This window comes from Stenella coeruleoalba (genome assembly GCF_951394435.1).
Source record: "Stenella coeruleoalba genome assembly, chromosome: 20".
Lineage (NCBI taxonomy): Eukaryota > Metazoa > Chordata > Mammalia > Artiodactyla > Delphinidae > Stenella > Stenella coeruleoalba.
Genome location: NC_137166.1, coordinates 16,614,377 through 16,630,163, shown reverse-complemented (window position 1 = coordinate 16,630,163; position 15,787 = coordinate 16,614,377). Strand labels below are relative to the sequence as shown.

General features: G+C 41.6%; 1 protein-coding gene across 9 annotated transcripts in view; it reads left to right on the top strand.

The window, feature by feature from the left end:
- ZFHX3 (zinc finger homeobox 3) overlaps window positions 1–15,787 on the top strand; it is a gene marked incomplete at its 3' end in the record, with an annotated part of 1,354,624 nt that overhangs the window by 451,797 nt on the left and 887,040 nt on the right. Inside the window, exon 1 of one of the 9 annotated variants that reach the window (XM_079907059.1) lies at window positions 10,060–11,001. The exons of the other annotated variants lie outside the window; for them this stretch is intronic. Of the gene's footprint in view, window positions 1–10,059; window positions 11,002–15,787 lie in introns of those variants that run through there. 9 annotated transcript variants of the gene reach the window in all.

Below are 15,787 nucleotides of genomic sequence, written 5' to 3'. Positions count from 1 at the left end.
GGTTTAAGGTCCTCATAAACTAGGGCCTTGTGTACCATTGTAGGACCTAAATGTTTCACCCTGTGCATGGCAGATATGACACAGTAAATGAGAGAATGAATGAATGAACATTGTGCGGGATTTTAGCTCCCAGTAAAGGCAACGTCATTCTTGGGGTTTTCTTCTCAATCACATCCCAGAATGAAGCGCCACCCCCTCTGCCTTACCCTGCGTCCCCCTCCTCCTTCTCCTTCATTATTTTTGTTGTCTTTTCAGATGAATTGTCCACATCACTAAAAAATTTAACTTCTGGACAGTCATTATAATCGGATTGTGTGTCATTCCAGTACTGCACTCACTGATCGTACTCTGGTGGTCTTTGGACATGTGAATTTGAGCACAGTCAATAAAGGGAAAAGTGAGGCCCAGAATTCCCAAGACATACTTTTACAAATGTTGGGATATTCAGGAATGCTACAGTCATATGCCAGTTTTTGTCTTCAAAATATCAGATGTGGATTACTGCCTTCCTGTCTGTGTAGCCATCTCCTGGGGATTCTAGCTGGACCCTCGCCCTGGGGCAGGGCCCAGGACACTTGGGGCTTATCCCAGAGCAGAAGAGTCCCACGATGCCAGAGAAAACACTTAGTTCTAGTTTATCTCCCCAGAGCTTCCTGGTAGCTTTGTTCATTTTCCACTCACCTGTGAATTTTCCATTTAGAAACCTTATGATTAATATTCCACAGAAGAAGAAGAATCCCTCCTTTCAGAGATTTCTTTACCATCTATGTTGCATTTTAAGTATGAGATGTCCTCCTTTCTTTAATCAAGACTCTCTACCTTATTCAAGGTCTAGAGAATCTCCTTCCAGTGGACTGCTTACTATGAAGTGATCTTGACTTTCTTTACCTGAGCTCAGGTACAAATTATTGGTCATCATTTTTGTATTGACATGGTTTCATTGTGTTAGTTTGAACTGTTGATTAAATCCTGCATTGCCATTTTATCATTTTATTTTGATTAATTAGACTAGACTGTAAGCTCTTGGAAGGCAAGAACAAGGTATTTTAGGTCTTTTAAATCCTTTAGTGTTTTAGTATGGTGCAAAGCCACACACATGGGAAATGATTATAGCTCTGAGTGGATCAGTGGCTGTTCTCAGATATTAAGATTTTCCCTGTCTGATTTTTAAAAATAGTTAAAAGTGAGCTTAAAACAAAAGAATGTACATTGCTGCTACCCTTTAGGGGATTATTGTGAATTTTAAACCTGCTTTTGAAGGATACTTTATATTTTGCAAAGTATTTTCAGCATTCATTTAACACAACAGCTCTTGTAGACATGGGAAGGTAATAGAGAAACTGAAATCAGAGTGATTATCTTGCCTGTCACGTGGTGATTGAATGAATAAAGGGCAAATGGATAAGTGGTGGGCAAATATAACCAGAATTGGAACTATTTTCATTTTGAGTTGAAGGCTAATGCTTTTTTCTCTTTTTTTTTTTTGTACACTCCCTTCAACAGTAAGGGTAGTGGTTAGTGCAGGGTCTCTTAGAGTTTTGTTGTTGGAGTGTTTAGTGCACCTATTTCTCTTCCCCAGCATGGGTAACTTCCAGCGTCTGCTCTGTTTCCTGGGAGTGAGCTTCTGAAGTCAGCTTTGCATTCAGCGTTGGCTTTGCTGTTTTGTGTTATTTCATCTTTCTCAGTCCCTTCCAGGATGCTTTGGGGTCCCTTCAGCTAAAGAAAAAAATCCCACCTCTGCCACTTGCAGTGGTGGGAAACCTGAGCCTCAGTTTCCTTATCTGCAAAATGGAGAGGAAATGGAATGCAGCCGTACAGATATGAGAATTAGATGAGGTAATGTTACATGCTCAGCACTGTACTCAGTTACGGTAAGCATGCTCAGTACAGAGTAAGCAGTCACCAAATATTCACCACCGTTGTTGTTGATAAAATTGGAGAGATGCACTGAGAAAAAAGGACTTGGGGACAATGTCATCAACAGAGTAGAAATTAATGAATATTTCCTTATTTATGTTAAATTAAATTTAACTCAGCTTTCCAAAGGAGGCTAGTTGATCCAGGGAGTGGTTAGGAATAGGGGTCCTTGCCATGCACATAGAGAAAGGAAAAGTGAGACAGAGCTCCAGCAATTAAGCCCGATATGTTATATGGGATGTGTGTCTTCTTACGAAGCCTGGCAGTGCTAGGTTGCGAAACAGGGGAATGCAGGACCTCCTTTACATTCGTGGGAGAAGGTGAAGAGTAATCCTACCTCTGGATGCTGTCTTCCCTTCCAGGAGTACGGAACTGGCCCAATTCAGTTTGCACAATGTGCAGGGATGTAAATCCGATAATGTCATGCCTTAAAAAAATAAAGCAAGCCGTGCTGATTGCTTATACGGACAGCTGGCACACCTTAAGAAGTGGGAATGGTTCAGGCGGGAATGTAATAAGGCCCAGGAAAGTGGCAGCATGAAAGGGATGACCTTTATTTGCAATCATGGCTGAGATTTACAGTTTATTACTGATAGCTTTTATAAAGAGCCATTCAGTTCAGAGGTGAGAGGTTTGTCATCTGGAAATGCAATTAACTTTACCTTATCCCAATCCCCCTGGTCTTAGTGTGAGAGCAGCACTCCAGCACTTCAGCAATATCATGATTTCCCCTCTAATTTCATTTCTGTCTATTGCGTCCCGAGGTCCCTGGCATTAACGTGGTTGCATATTTTTTACTATTATTATTTTTTATTATTGCTACTCCCTGTCATTGGTAGCCAGAAGGCACTTGTGTGTGTGAAGGCACTTGTGTATTTTTTTTTAGATTTAAATTGTTTGATGTCTGAACGAGGAAACCTCAAAGCATAAAGCCTTTTTAAACCACAGCAGTTAGAGTAGCACACAGAACTGAGATGTGCTGTCTTAGGTGCCTGAAATTAATTACAGCAATAGAGAGGGTGTAGCAAGGTGGAGATGCTGTTTTACATAAAGATGGGACCCTGAGAGTTTAAGCCCTTGCAGTTCCGTACATTTCAGTGGCACACACCGTGCCTGGAAAGACGCTTGCTCCCCCATGCCTCCTCAGACACACAAGTGTACGGAGGAAGCACAACATGATTGGAAACATGAAAAAATGAAAGCGATTTTGGCACCCCTGCTGTGTGTGTATGAGAAGTCCCAAAAGGTCTATTTTTGTTTCACAGGTTCAGTTTTATGACCCTCTCTTGTCTGTTAAGTCAGGTCTGCAGGAATTTAAGAGCCAGACACAAAAGCAAGAATTTAGTACTTTTTGCCAGTTGGTTTAGGTTATTTGAAATATAGCCTAGTATATTTTCCACACTAGGCTGCTGCCAGATAGAACAGAGGAGGAAAGTGGTTCCAAGAGCCTGCATCCTCAGATTTTTCAACCACTGAAGAATTGAGGGAGAGGAGAGGGATTCTGCTGGGGACCCCATCACTTAATGCCACGTTGTCTGAGGCCCTGGCAACTCCCCCTGCCTCCAGATAGCCCTTCCACCTGCCTTATAAAACCCCAGACGAAGGGACCTTTTACAAATTCCTAAGGCTCTATCTGAAAGCTGTTTCCTCTGGGGTAAGGTAGAGCAGAATAATTACTACCCCTGCGTTTTTCATCCCGATTTTATTGTGGCTATTATTTTCATCAGTGTTAGAGGTTAATATCCCTATTTTTCCTCTCCACTGCCTAAATGTAACTGGGGCTCAGCACACAGCCAAACCAGGTAGTGAAGGAAATAGCATTGCCTCCAAAAGAGGTTCGGATTAGTACGTCCGAAATGAGGGTTTGGGGCCCTAGGGTAAGAATTACCCTGCTGCAGCTGATAGCAGATAGATTTAAACCCATAATATTTCTTTTCTCAGCTGAGAGAGGTCGGGTTAAAAGATTCAGAAGGTGAATAGAGCATGAAACGATGCACTTATGTAACTATATTGGTGCTACAATAGAATGGCATCACTAAGAATAAAAGCATCCAAGAGCCATTTTTAATAGGAAGAAGGAAAAGCAGACGACACCTCAGTTGAACATCCTTAAAGAATTCTTTGTAAGCGAAGCGGGGTTGAAGATGCCTAGCTTAAGGGACGGTGCTAAACTTGAGAAGGATATATTCAACTGCCCTTTCCCATAGAAGTGTCTTTAAAATTAACTTTTGGAAATCTTGCATTTTAAATCTTGTTTGTCCCCAGGCTGTGTCTATACTCAAAGGATAGAAGTGAGGAAGGGGGCAAGCATGGAGCAGGGGCCCATTTAGAAGGCTCTTGGAGAGTTCCAGTTGAGATGCTATCTGGTCGTAGACCAGGGTACCAGCAGTGGAGATGGGGAGAAGTGCATGGCCATGAGATAAATTTTGGAGGCAGATCCTACAAGACATACTTCTGGGTTGCATATTATCAGGATCAATTAATATGGCTCAGGCCTTGAGACAAGTCAAGAAAACCACATCCTGGAGCAAAAATGTATCCATTCACATATACTGCTTACTTAGAGTTACACATGCTACCAAACTGAAAACCCATTCCTGTTCAGAAAAGCTATGATAAACCATTGTCCAGTTCTGATAAACTAAGGTTGTACTCAGTTACCGTCGGTGGTTTAGTGATGGTGCCCAGGTTCTCATCATGTAATTAATGCCTCGAGCTGTGGAACTCAACAGTGCATGCCCTTTCCCTTCACAACTGGCAGTTTCTTTATTTTTTATTTTATTTTATTTTTTTGCGGTACGCGGGCCTCTCACCGTTGTGGCCTCTCCCATTGTGGAGCACAGGCTCCGGATGCACAGGCTCAGCGGCCATGGCTCACGGGCCCAGCCGCTCCGCGGCATGTGGGATCTTCCCGGAGCGGGGCACGAACCCATGTCCCCTTCATCGGCAGGTGGACTCTCAACCACTGTGCCACCAGGGACGCCCCAACTGGCAGTTTCTTTAAAGGGTGTATATAGACCAGCATCTTTATTACCTAGAATCAGCATCCACAATGGATAAGTGATTTAAGTTGGATTTGGTATAGGGGTAAGCCATGTGTTTATACTTAGGAAGAACAGAGCATATAGGTCTTTGTTAGACTGTCTCTGGGCCACCAGGCTCAAGAATCATGGTGGATCATGGGAGTCCCTGTTGTAAAGCCATCGTGGACCATGAGGGCAGCATGGACCACGAGAGGGATAAACTCAAGTTTCACTAAATACTTAATGAGTTTACGCCGGCACCATGCCAGGCCATGGGGATTCCACAGTGAATAAAATAGACAGTGTCCACCCTTACTTGTTACAAAATTGAATTTGGAAAGTTTTCAGCCCATGAAGTCACGAGTTAAAGAATCAAAGAGAGTAATTAAAGCTTAGTATCTTTTCAGCTTTTTAAAAGGGTCGTACCCTGGAACGTTGGAGTCCCCTGGAACTTGACTCTAAATCCTGTTCTCTTTCTACATTCTATCCCTAGGTGTTTTCATCCACCTTTAAATACAATTTGGTTACGGATAATGCTCAAATTTATATGTTAAAGCCTCTTCTTTCTTCGGAGTTCTAAATGTGTATAGCCAAGTGCCTATTAAACAGTTCTCCTTAAATGCCTGAGAAGCAGTTTAAATGTGGGCAAGTTGAACTGATTTTCTCCCCGGAACTTGATGCTTAACTATCCTGGTAAATTTCACCACCCTGGCCCGCCGTGCCCCGCCCCCATCAGTTTCTCTAGCTGCAAATATAGAATTCTCTCACCTTCCACATCAAAACCCTTAGCAATTCTGCAGGTTGTTCCTTCAAAATGCCCTCCCATCCACTGCTTACCACTCCAGTTTACACCATCCCTGACCCTGGTGTGAGCACAGTCATCTCTTGTCTCCTACTTGACTGATCTTTCTCTTTCCACGCTGTCCTTGTTTCCCTTGTCAGTTTCTTACCCAGAAGATATAGAAAGTATAAAGCAAAAATGGTTTTACAGTATAAATCAGAGCCTAGCCCTTCTCCCCCAAAAACCCCACCCTGTGGCTTCCCATCCTTACCATAGTCTCAGGCCCTGCAAGATCTGGTCCTTACCTAGCTCTTTGACATCTTCTTTCACCGAAAGTGGCTTTACTGTGAAGTTTAAGTTTCACAGACCCTCATTTGTATAGTTCCTTTCCAAGATTTGGGAGGTCCTTAATCAAGTTCATATTTGTAATTTTATTTTCTGTATTTTAAAGAGGGTCCCCCAAACTGCATAAGCTTCAGGCCCCATGAAACCTGGGTTCACCTCTTCTTCTAGCACTCTTCCTTTTTCTTATTTCTCTCTAAGCCACATTAGCCTTCTATACTTTTATCAAACATGGCAAGATCCTTCTTACCTCCTGGCCTTTGCACTCACTCTACCTCTAAAGAAGGGGTCCCCAACCCACGGGCTGCGGGCCAGTACCGGACTTTGCCTCCTTCACTGTTTATTTCCAGATCCCGGAGCAGGACCTGGCCCATAGTTGGTTCTCAGTGAGTGAGTGTTAGATGAGTGAAGATGGGGACCAGCTGTTCTCCATCTTCACTGACACAGAAAGAGTTTGATGAGAACTGAAAATGTAGCACAAGGGAGAGAAAAAATAACTGCCTGCTAGTGAGGTCTATGGAATGTAAAGAAGGGGAAGCAGTGTCCTTTAGAACTTTCTGTGCTGATGCAAATATTCCATATTTGTGCTGTGTAATATGGTAGCCACTAGCCACTGTGGACTGAGCACTTGATATTTAGCTAGTGAAACTCAGGAACTGAATTTTAAATGTTACTTGATTTTAGTTAATTTAATTTCAACTAAATTACTTGGTTAATGTAATTAACTTTAAATAGCCACATGTGGCTTATGGTTACTACATGGAACAGTATAGGTCTAGGGACCCGGAATCCTTTATCTGGAATATCAGGATATAGCCAGATGCCAGAGCTGAGACCAACAGCAAGTGCTTCTGATTTTAAGAAAAAGATGCTCTGAGAGCTACACAGATAGTGCCAGGGTGTAAAATGAAACACATTTTCAAGATGCATTGAGATCCTCCAAAAGTAGGAACTTTCTGAGAACAGTGTCTGATATTTAGCAATAACTAGATTTTTTTTTAGGGTTAGCCTAGATAGTTTAGAAACATATTTACACATACACATCACATAAACCTAGAACCTAAAGACCAGGTGAGTTAAAGGCCAGGGGGTCGAGGTGGGGAATTGCATTGTTCTACCTCATTCGAAAAGATTCTAACCACATCTGGAAAGTTAGCTCTGGTTCACATATCCTCGGTTTAAAAAGGAAATAAAATGTAGAGGAAATAAAAGAAAGGCCACAAAAATGATACGAATGTTGGAAGAGCAAACGTGAGTGGTCTGACTGAAGAAGTATTTATAGTCTCCGTAAAGAAAGGCTTCTATGGGGGAAGTGACCACAGTCTGTAAATACCTTCAAGATAACCATATAAATGAGAGAAAGGTATTAGTTACCATCTTCTGGGGTGGCAGGACCAGGAACCATGGCTAAAGCTAAGAAAGAAAAAGTATTGAAGCCATTAGTTAAAAAAAAAAAAAATTCTTCCAGGCTATGAGGACTGGACAGTGGGCGGACCTTCCCAAGGGAAGAAAGCCCAGTCCTGTCATATACTCAGGAGCTGATTGAATGAGATAGTAATGGAAATAAAAGGAACATCGGGCTAAGGACTTACGTCCTGTGAAATAATTGGTCTGATAGGTCCGGAAATCTGCCTTTGGCTGTGGCCCACGCATGAGGCCTCAGAGAAAGGTAAAAGCTCCTCACAGACTTTCTCCAGACATGCCGAAGCCAGGCAAAAGGGGAAAGTTCCCTACTTTAAACAGGCCCAGGCTTGAAGTATTGTGCAGTGCAGCCTCGTTTGCTCACACCCTGATCATCTGGATTCTTGGTTTATCTGACCAGCTCTGCTGGGGGTGGGGGGTGGGCTGAGGGGGGCCATGGTGCCAGGCACAGTCCCCAAGGTGTCTTACTTAGAGGGTCAGAGCCATGTAACTTTCCAGGATAAATCCTGGCCCAGCCGGATCCAGACAAAGTAGGGCTATGGCTTCATCAGTAATAATCCTCAAAATGCTTGAATTCTCTCCTCACCTTTCTTCTGAGGACTTCACGAATTGATCTTCTTTTCACTCTTTCCATCAGGAGGTGTTATCACCCCAATCTCTTTGCGCCCTAAACATTTGAGTTCCAAGAAGGTTTAGAGATCGTATCATCTTATATTTTTCACAATGAGAAAACCAAAGCCCAGAAATATCAAGTGACTTGCTCAAGGTCACACGGCTATTCAGGGACCAGACTCCTGATTCCCAGTCCTTTATCTTCTATATTATAGTGTCCTGGCTTGCAAGGGGAGAAAACTGTACATTCACCCATCCAGTGAATAATTATGTCCCCTACGGTTGCATATAGGGCACTATGTTAGATTCAGCAGCTGTGCTGGGGGAGGAGTTGAAATATGGATCATGCATGGATTCTAGCTTCATGGATGATCGCCTCCATGGCAGAATGTGCCTACCTCAAGGGGTGCCCAAGGCAATCCACTGAGGGTAGCAGAAGAAAGTGTTAGGGCTTCTATTTATATTTATTTTATTTCATCCTTGAAAAATGTCTATTATTTTGTGTGGGTTCAATTATGTAAATAATGGTATACTAGGTAATGTTTATCTCTACATATAATTTATAAGGAAAAGAAATACACACTTGCTGGGAATGAACAGGCTAACATTTTATAAACTGATTTAGATTGGGAGCAGAAAGATACACTCATGTACCTATAATGGCAGTTGGAAGAGTGATACTGCTGGATAACCAGGGACCCAGCGGAAGGATGTGGTGGGATTAAGTTGAACATGGAGGAGGAGGTAGCACTGGAATTGCACTTTGAAGGATAGATAGCATTTGGTGAGGCAGGAGAGGCAGAAGAAGGTGGAGAGTTTCCAGTGCAGGGCAAAGAATCCTGACAGCATAAAGATGTAGATTCTCAAGGGACCATACTGGAAACATGATGGATGGACCTTCAGGATGATGAAATGAAAGAGTAGTAAATATGACTGGAAAGGTAGAGTTGTGCTAGATTGTGGCAGGCCAAAAATGTTAAGGTCTGTTTTAATTATTTACTAAGATTGTCCTGGTTAAACCAAAGTGGAAGTGGGTGGATGGGATCGACAATTTCTGAGAGAATTTGCATGAACTTATTTGTGGGGGAAATTTTGTTTCTTGGCTAAGAGGAGAAAGAATAGTTGTGTACAAGGTAACAGGTGAGCAAAGGCATAGGGATGGGGAGTGGGAAGGAGCTTTACAAATAATGTGGTCGTTTCCCACCCCACCCGCTACTAAGCCCCAAGAAGAAAGAGTGCGGACACACACTGATATAGCTGATCTCAGTGGGGCACTTGGGGCACATGTGGTGACAACGTGACAATGTTTGCCACACATGGTGAATCAGTTAACTACTGCCATAATATGCTCTGTAGCAAACTACCCCAAAACTCAGTGGCTTAGAAGAACCATTTATTGTATCTGTGTGGGTCAGCTGGGGTGGCTCTTGTGCCTGGAGGTGGCTTCGTGCTGCAGGTCTTCAGGTCAGCAGGATGGTTCTCTGTGTTCATTTCAGCACATTGTAAGCCCTTGCTGGCGTCACACATACTAACATCTCATTGCTTAAGCAAATAGCCTAGCCCGATGTCAGTGGGGTGGAAGAAATACACTCTGCCTCTGTGAGGCCATGGCAAGGGTGTGGGTGCATATTGCTAACAGAGGAGTGAAAATTGGGACCAATAATTCAGTCTCCTTCCTCCTCTGGATTGGGATAACTCATGAAAAAGACACTCAACCTTGCCTCAAGATACCTAAGGATTCAGGGTGGCCATCACTGGAGACTTGTAACCCCTGTGTCTTGCATTCCTCTGCAGAGCACCTGGGAGAAGTATTCTTAAGGAGGATATTGCAACATTTGGTGATGGTTAGGCCCACTAAAGTAAGGGTGGAAGTAGACCCTGATGAGAGAATAAAGTGAAAAAGCAGAAATTCATTTGTTCGTAAAACCGTGCAAGACAGCTGCTGCTCATGTGACACACAGCAGCTCATGGAGGTCTGCAGAAATGCATGGCTCATAACACAGCCTATCTTGATAGCATGTTTAATGTGATTTTACTTGCACCTAGGGACTGGGGAAGTCAGGAGTCACTTCTCTTTTATTTCTTTGCACACTCCCCTTTCTTCCCATGCTAATTGGTAAGGCATAGTTCAGTGTCCTTGTCACATTAAGCAGTTATTAATGTCTGTCTCACCTCCATCTGAAAGTAAGCTCCACGAGGGCAAGGTTTTTGTTTTTTGTTGATTCTGCTGTTGTTGGTTTGATCTCTTTTGTCCCCTGCTGTAACCGCAGCACTTAGAACAAGGCCTGCCACATAGTAGATGCTCGATAAATATTTGTTAAATAAATGAATTATACATTCATTTGCTGTTAGTGATGGTAATGTTTGTTGACTCACAAGGGTCATAGGGTAAGCCAACTGGAGAGCTGCACTAGAAGGGAGAACTTCTTCCAGTGGACTGCTTTGCTTGTTCATTACTCAACCCACCATTTCTCATGTTCACCCATGTCATACTATGTGGACACTAGTTTCCTCACCAGGAAGCAGGACTGTTCAACGCTGACCCTGCCCACCTTTGTGCCCTATTGATGGTGAGGGAACCTCTAGTATGTATGGAAGCATATTCCAGATGAGCTCGTTGTTTAATTTTGCCAGATTACACCTCCTACCCCTTGTGCCTGTCTATGTCTTAGTTGTCAGACCAAAGTGCAGAAATCTCACTAGCTGCCTCTGTGAAGAGCCTTTTTACTTGAAGTTGTCATTTAAGTAACTTTTGCACAAACAAAATGACCCCTAGTATCTGTGTCTGTCCTACTCAGATTTTTACAGTATATTTACTCGGACATTTTCAAGCATACTCTGCACCTTCAGGAATTTGAAGAAGCTGTTAGTTGGATGCTGGAGAGGAGTGGAAGACACTGTGTGGTAAAGATTGCTGTTGTTGTTTGTACTGACAGTTAAAAAAAAATAATCCAAGTAAATGTGCCTTTAAATGATAACCATAGGGCATATTATTAATATATTATTAAATATGTTAAATATTTTATATAATATATTAATACGTATATAATATCTAAATATACTATTAGTTATATTAGTACATTATATAGTATTAAATGCTCTAAATAATATTCCAAGTATTTAAAAAAGCACATCCTTCTGAACAGATGTCAAATAGGATAGATTCTTTGCTTCAAGAAATTTCAAACTAATATATTGGGGGGGGGTCACATAGTTTCTAAGACAGGAAGTTAATTTGCTTTGAGAAGCTTCAGTTTTTATAGGATGAACAATATATTGAATGATTTTGCTGTCATTTTGGTGTTATTTTAAATAGTGGAGTTATGTCTAATGAGTTCTCTTGCATCAGTAATCTTGTGAAATTTTGAAATGCCCAATTTATTTGGCCAATGTTTTCTGGCTTGCTATTATGACTCAAGCCAAGTGTTCTTCTTGTGGTCATTTTCAAACATGTTATTGGATATATATTTATGGTTGAGAATTATTTCACTTGAAACCCAAAGTGATCTTTATTATGTGGCTTTAAAATCTTGGTAGCATGATTGTGTCTTGTGGTGAAGTAATAATATGATTTATCTCATGCCTCACTTGCAAAGAGCTTTCGTATACATTATTATTGTACTGTCTCCATTTTACAAAAGAGAGAACATGGACTCATATCTTGCCAAGAATCACATGGCTAGGTAGTGACAGGGCTGAGTTTCAAACTTTTCTCTTGCGAAGGAAACTTTAACGGTCTCCAGAACAACTTCACATTCTTCCATTGCTCTGTGTGAGAATGTGAGCATGACATATATAGAGAAAGCCTCTGTTTGTTATTGCAGTCGCTAACTTTCTGCAGTTCTACCTACAGGAACTTATGTTCCTGGTGAGCATTTTTCCCTCAAAATTATGACCCCTAACTACTAATCCTCTTCATGTTGAAAGCATGTGTTAGTTCTGACTGTTGGAGATTCATTTATTCAGCAAATATTTGTTAATTGCATGTTGGTTTTTCTAAAACAATTTTGATTTTTGTAAATCTTGCTTTTTGATGGTTCTCAATATCTACTTCACGTTCATGTGTATGTATGTTTGCGTATGTGTGTATGTATGTTTGTGTACGTATGTATGTATGTCTATCTATTAATTCGTTCAGGCGATTTCTCTTCACCTGGTTGATTAGAACAAGTGGATTAATTAAATAAACTAATTATGGAATTAGTTTTGATCAACTGTTGCTCTGGGTATTCTTGTATTGAGGGAACCTGATCTTTGCTGAACTTTGAGGTTTTCTCATTCTTTTGGCTTTCCCTGGGAGATGTGCATCCCCACCCTATTCATTTTTTCATGGGTATGCTGTGGGAATAGGTTTTGACCCCACTGTTCTCACTGTTGCTGCCACTACACTGTGATGTATCTGCTGTATAAACTGTACTGAGGTTTCCTCTAGCTATCAAGGCCCTGTTATTTAGGTGACTTGCCTTTGCAGAGCCATGCATCTTTGGGAAGTCGAGTTCTTATACAAGGTCAATATAGCTAAATGCCATCATTGCTGTAATCAGATGCCTTTGCAGCACAGGAAGCATTTGCAAATCCTCCCAGTCCCTGTTCACAGACACTGCTGGCTCTTCCTTTATCCAGTGTCTTTCATCTTTCCAGGGCCTATCTCCACCCTCTGATTCATCATCAGAAGGGGTCTCTCCGTTTGTGGTTGGTTATATTCTCATGCAGCCTTAGCTTTGATGGCTTCCATTTCAGCTCTAGTTAGCAGGAGTCTCTTCGGCCCCATTCAGTTTTGCACAGTTTGTGCTTTTACCCAGTTCTTATCAATTCAAGATTTGGGCTGATCAATAGCCTGTGTGTTTCTTAACCATGTGTTCTCATCTCCTTTTCCAATTGGATTGGTTCCAGATAGCAGTGTTGTATTCTTGTTTATTTTCATTGTTCATCTCAATATCTTAGTTTTTATAACTCTTATGTTTGAGAGTGACATCATTATCTAAATGCTTTGTAGTAATAAACTGATAAATTATGTAGTAATAAACTGATAAATATCAGTTTATTACTACATAATTGTTGATAATTCTACAAGGGTGTTGTATTACTTCTCTATGGCTGCTGTAGCAAATTACCACAAACATAGTGGCTTAAAGCAACACACTTTTATTATCTTATAGTTCTGGAGATCAGAAGTGGAAAATGGGTCTCAGTGGGCTAAAATCATTCCTTTCCGGAAACTGTAGGGGAGAATCTGTTTTCTTGCTTTATGCAGTTTCCGGGGGTTGCCCACATTCATTTGCTCATGGCCCCCAACCATTTTCAAAGCCAGCAACGGTTGGTGGAGGCTTTCGACCATTGCATCACTTCGACACTGATACTGCAGCCTCCCTCTTCCACTTTTGAGGGCCTTTGTGATTACGTTGGGCCCACCCCAATAATCCAGAATAATCTCTCTATCATAAGGTCAGGTGATTAGCCACCTTAATCCCTTCTACAACCTTAATTCTCTTGTGCTAGGTAACTTAAAACATTCACAGTTTCCAGGGATTAGGGTCTGGACATAATTCTGGGAATCGTTATTCTGCCTACCAGAGGTGGTGCCAAATCATAACATCTGCTTACATGATTCTTATGAACAACATGATGGAACTACTTCCTAAATTCACCTGTCTAAGCCATCTTTTGCCTTTGGAGCTGTAGGTGTGCACCAAGAGGATTCTGTTGACTACAGAAGCCAAATACATGGATTGAGAAGGAGTGACTGTGAGGCATAGGGGTCACAGACAGCAACCTTGCTGGTCTTCCTGTGTCCTCAACACTGGGCATATTTGTAGGCTAACTGGTTTGTTCATATATCAGAAAGTCTCCAACAAAAATATTTGTTCCTTTAAATGTATTTTAGCTTTAGAAGCAGTTTCAGTGATTGAAAAGGTAGAAATTCTCATTTCACATTTTAAGTCACTTATTAGCTGTGATAGATTTCTAGATTGTCACTGATTTTCTGTCTTTATAGAAAACCAAATAGCTGCCTGATCTGGAACTCCTGAGAGTGAATATAGATGCTCATGCCCATTAAAATTTGAATAAGAATGGTAGCATGGCGCTATTAATTCTGTAAGCAATGGATGAATTTGTGTAATACACTGTACATTACAAACTAACATAACAGTATTATGAAATGTCATTATGACATTTTCCAGGTTATATTTTCAATCGATCTAAAAGAGCTCGTTAGAGGCCGGGTGGCTTGGGATGGTTTGCTAGGTAGCTTACAGGTTTACTGAAATCTTCAGAAAGTTTATGATCTAAGACAATGGGTCACCTCATGAGGCAGTAGAAACTTTGCTTCTAGTCCTGATTCTGTTATAACCAGCTGTGTAACACTGGCAAGTTTCCTGGTATCTGCAGACCTCAGATGCCCCATCTATCAAGTGGCAAGTTTGGCCAAGAATCTCATCCAGGGTCAGGGCCAGGCTTGCTAGATTTAGCAAATAAAAATACAGGGTGCCCAGTTTAATTTGAATTTAATATAAACAAATAATTTTTAAGTATATGCCCCAAATATGGCAGGGTACATATTTGTACTAAAAATTATACATTGTTTATCTGCAATTCACATTTAACCAGGCATCCTGTTTTTGTGTTTGACAAGATAAAGTAGTCTTAGGTATGTATGCTTTCAATTTCCCTGTTGGTCAGCTGCAGGAGACGTGTTTCCTATTGTGTGTGGGTCCAGCTTTCCGCTTCGCCCAGCACAATGCCCCAGGTAGTCACTACCAGTCACTTAGAGTTGGCACGGATGATAAAATCCAGCCCAATAAATATTTCTGGAGTGGGAGAGTAGCTGGTATCCCTAATTTATTCTGTTACCTTCATTCTGTGTCTAAAGTTCTGTGATTCTATAACATGTATCAATACATAGCATAGGTAGGAATAAAACAAACAACAGGTGTGTGTTAAAATAGACAAGCACAAGGCTATGTGCAAACTGTAGAGAGATTGTTTTGAATGTGGATCCCAGGAAGGATTAAGGTGACCATCTCCTCTCCTACTGAAAGCTTGAAATGGATTTCAGGTATAGCTTGGATTTGAAGGATGACACACTGGAGGACCATCAGAGGGGATGGGCTCATGACCTTTGTGAGGTGTTCTGCTGGATATTTTTTCTTTGCCCTTCCACCTCTGCTCCCCTCCCTTCCTTACTGTACTTTGTGCCCCAGGAGGCCTACTGGTATGGATCATATCAGTGGGATCCCTTGCTTTGTTGTTCCCAGATGGATTTGGCAACCCCAGATCAAGAGATTGGAGAGAGGGACTGAGGCAAGGTTGGAGTATTTATTTCACAGGAAGTGGCCAGTAGTTGGTTGCACCCTTTTATCCAAGACCCCAATTCTCCCTGGCACATTCTTCGTACAGCTACTCTTCCTAGGATATAGGAATTACTCCCTCTCGGTGCCACTTCAGATCTAGGGGTAGTAGTGGCTCCCTGATGTTGCTAGTATTAAGGTGCTGTGCTCTTTCTAGTTTTCCAAATCCCTGCTCTCACCTTTATAATTAGTCTCTTTATTAAACTTTCCTCAATTACTTGTTTTGAGTGTGCCATCTGCTTCCTGCCGGGGCTCTGACTGGTTAATACTATAAGCTGACTCTTTGAGAGTATGGGCCTTATAAAGGTTAAGTCACTTGTACCAAGATCACATAACTCATA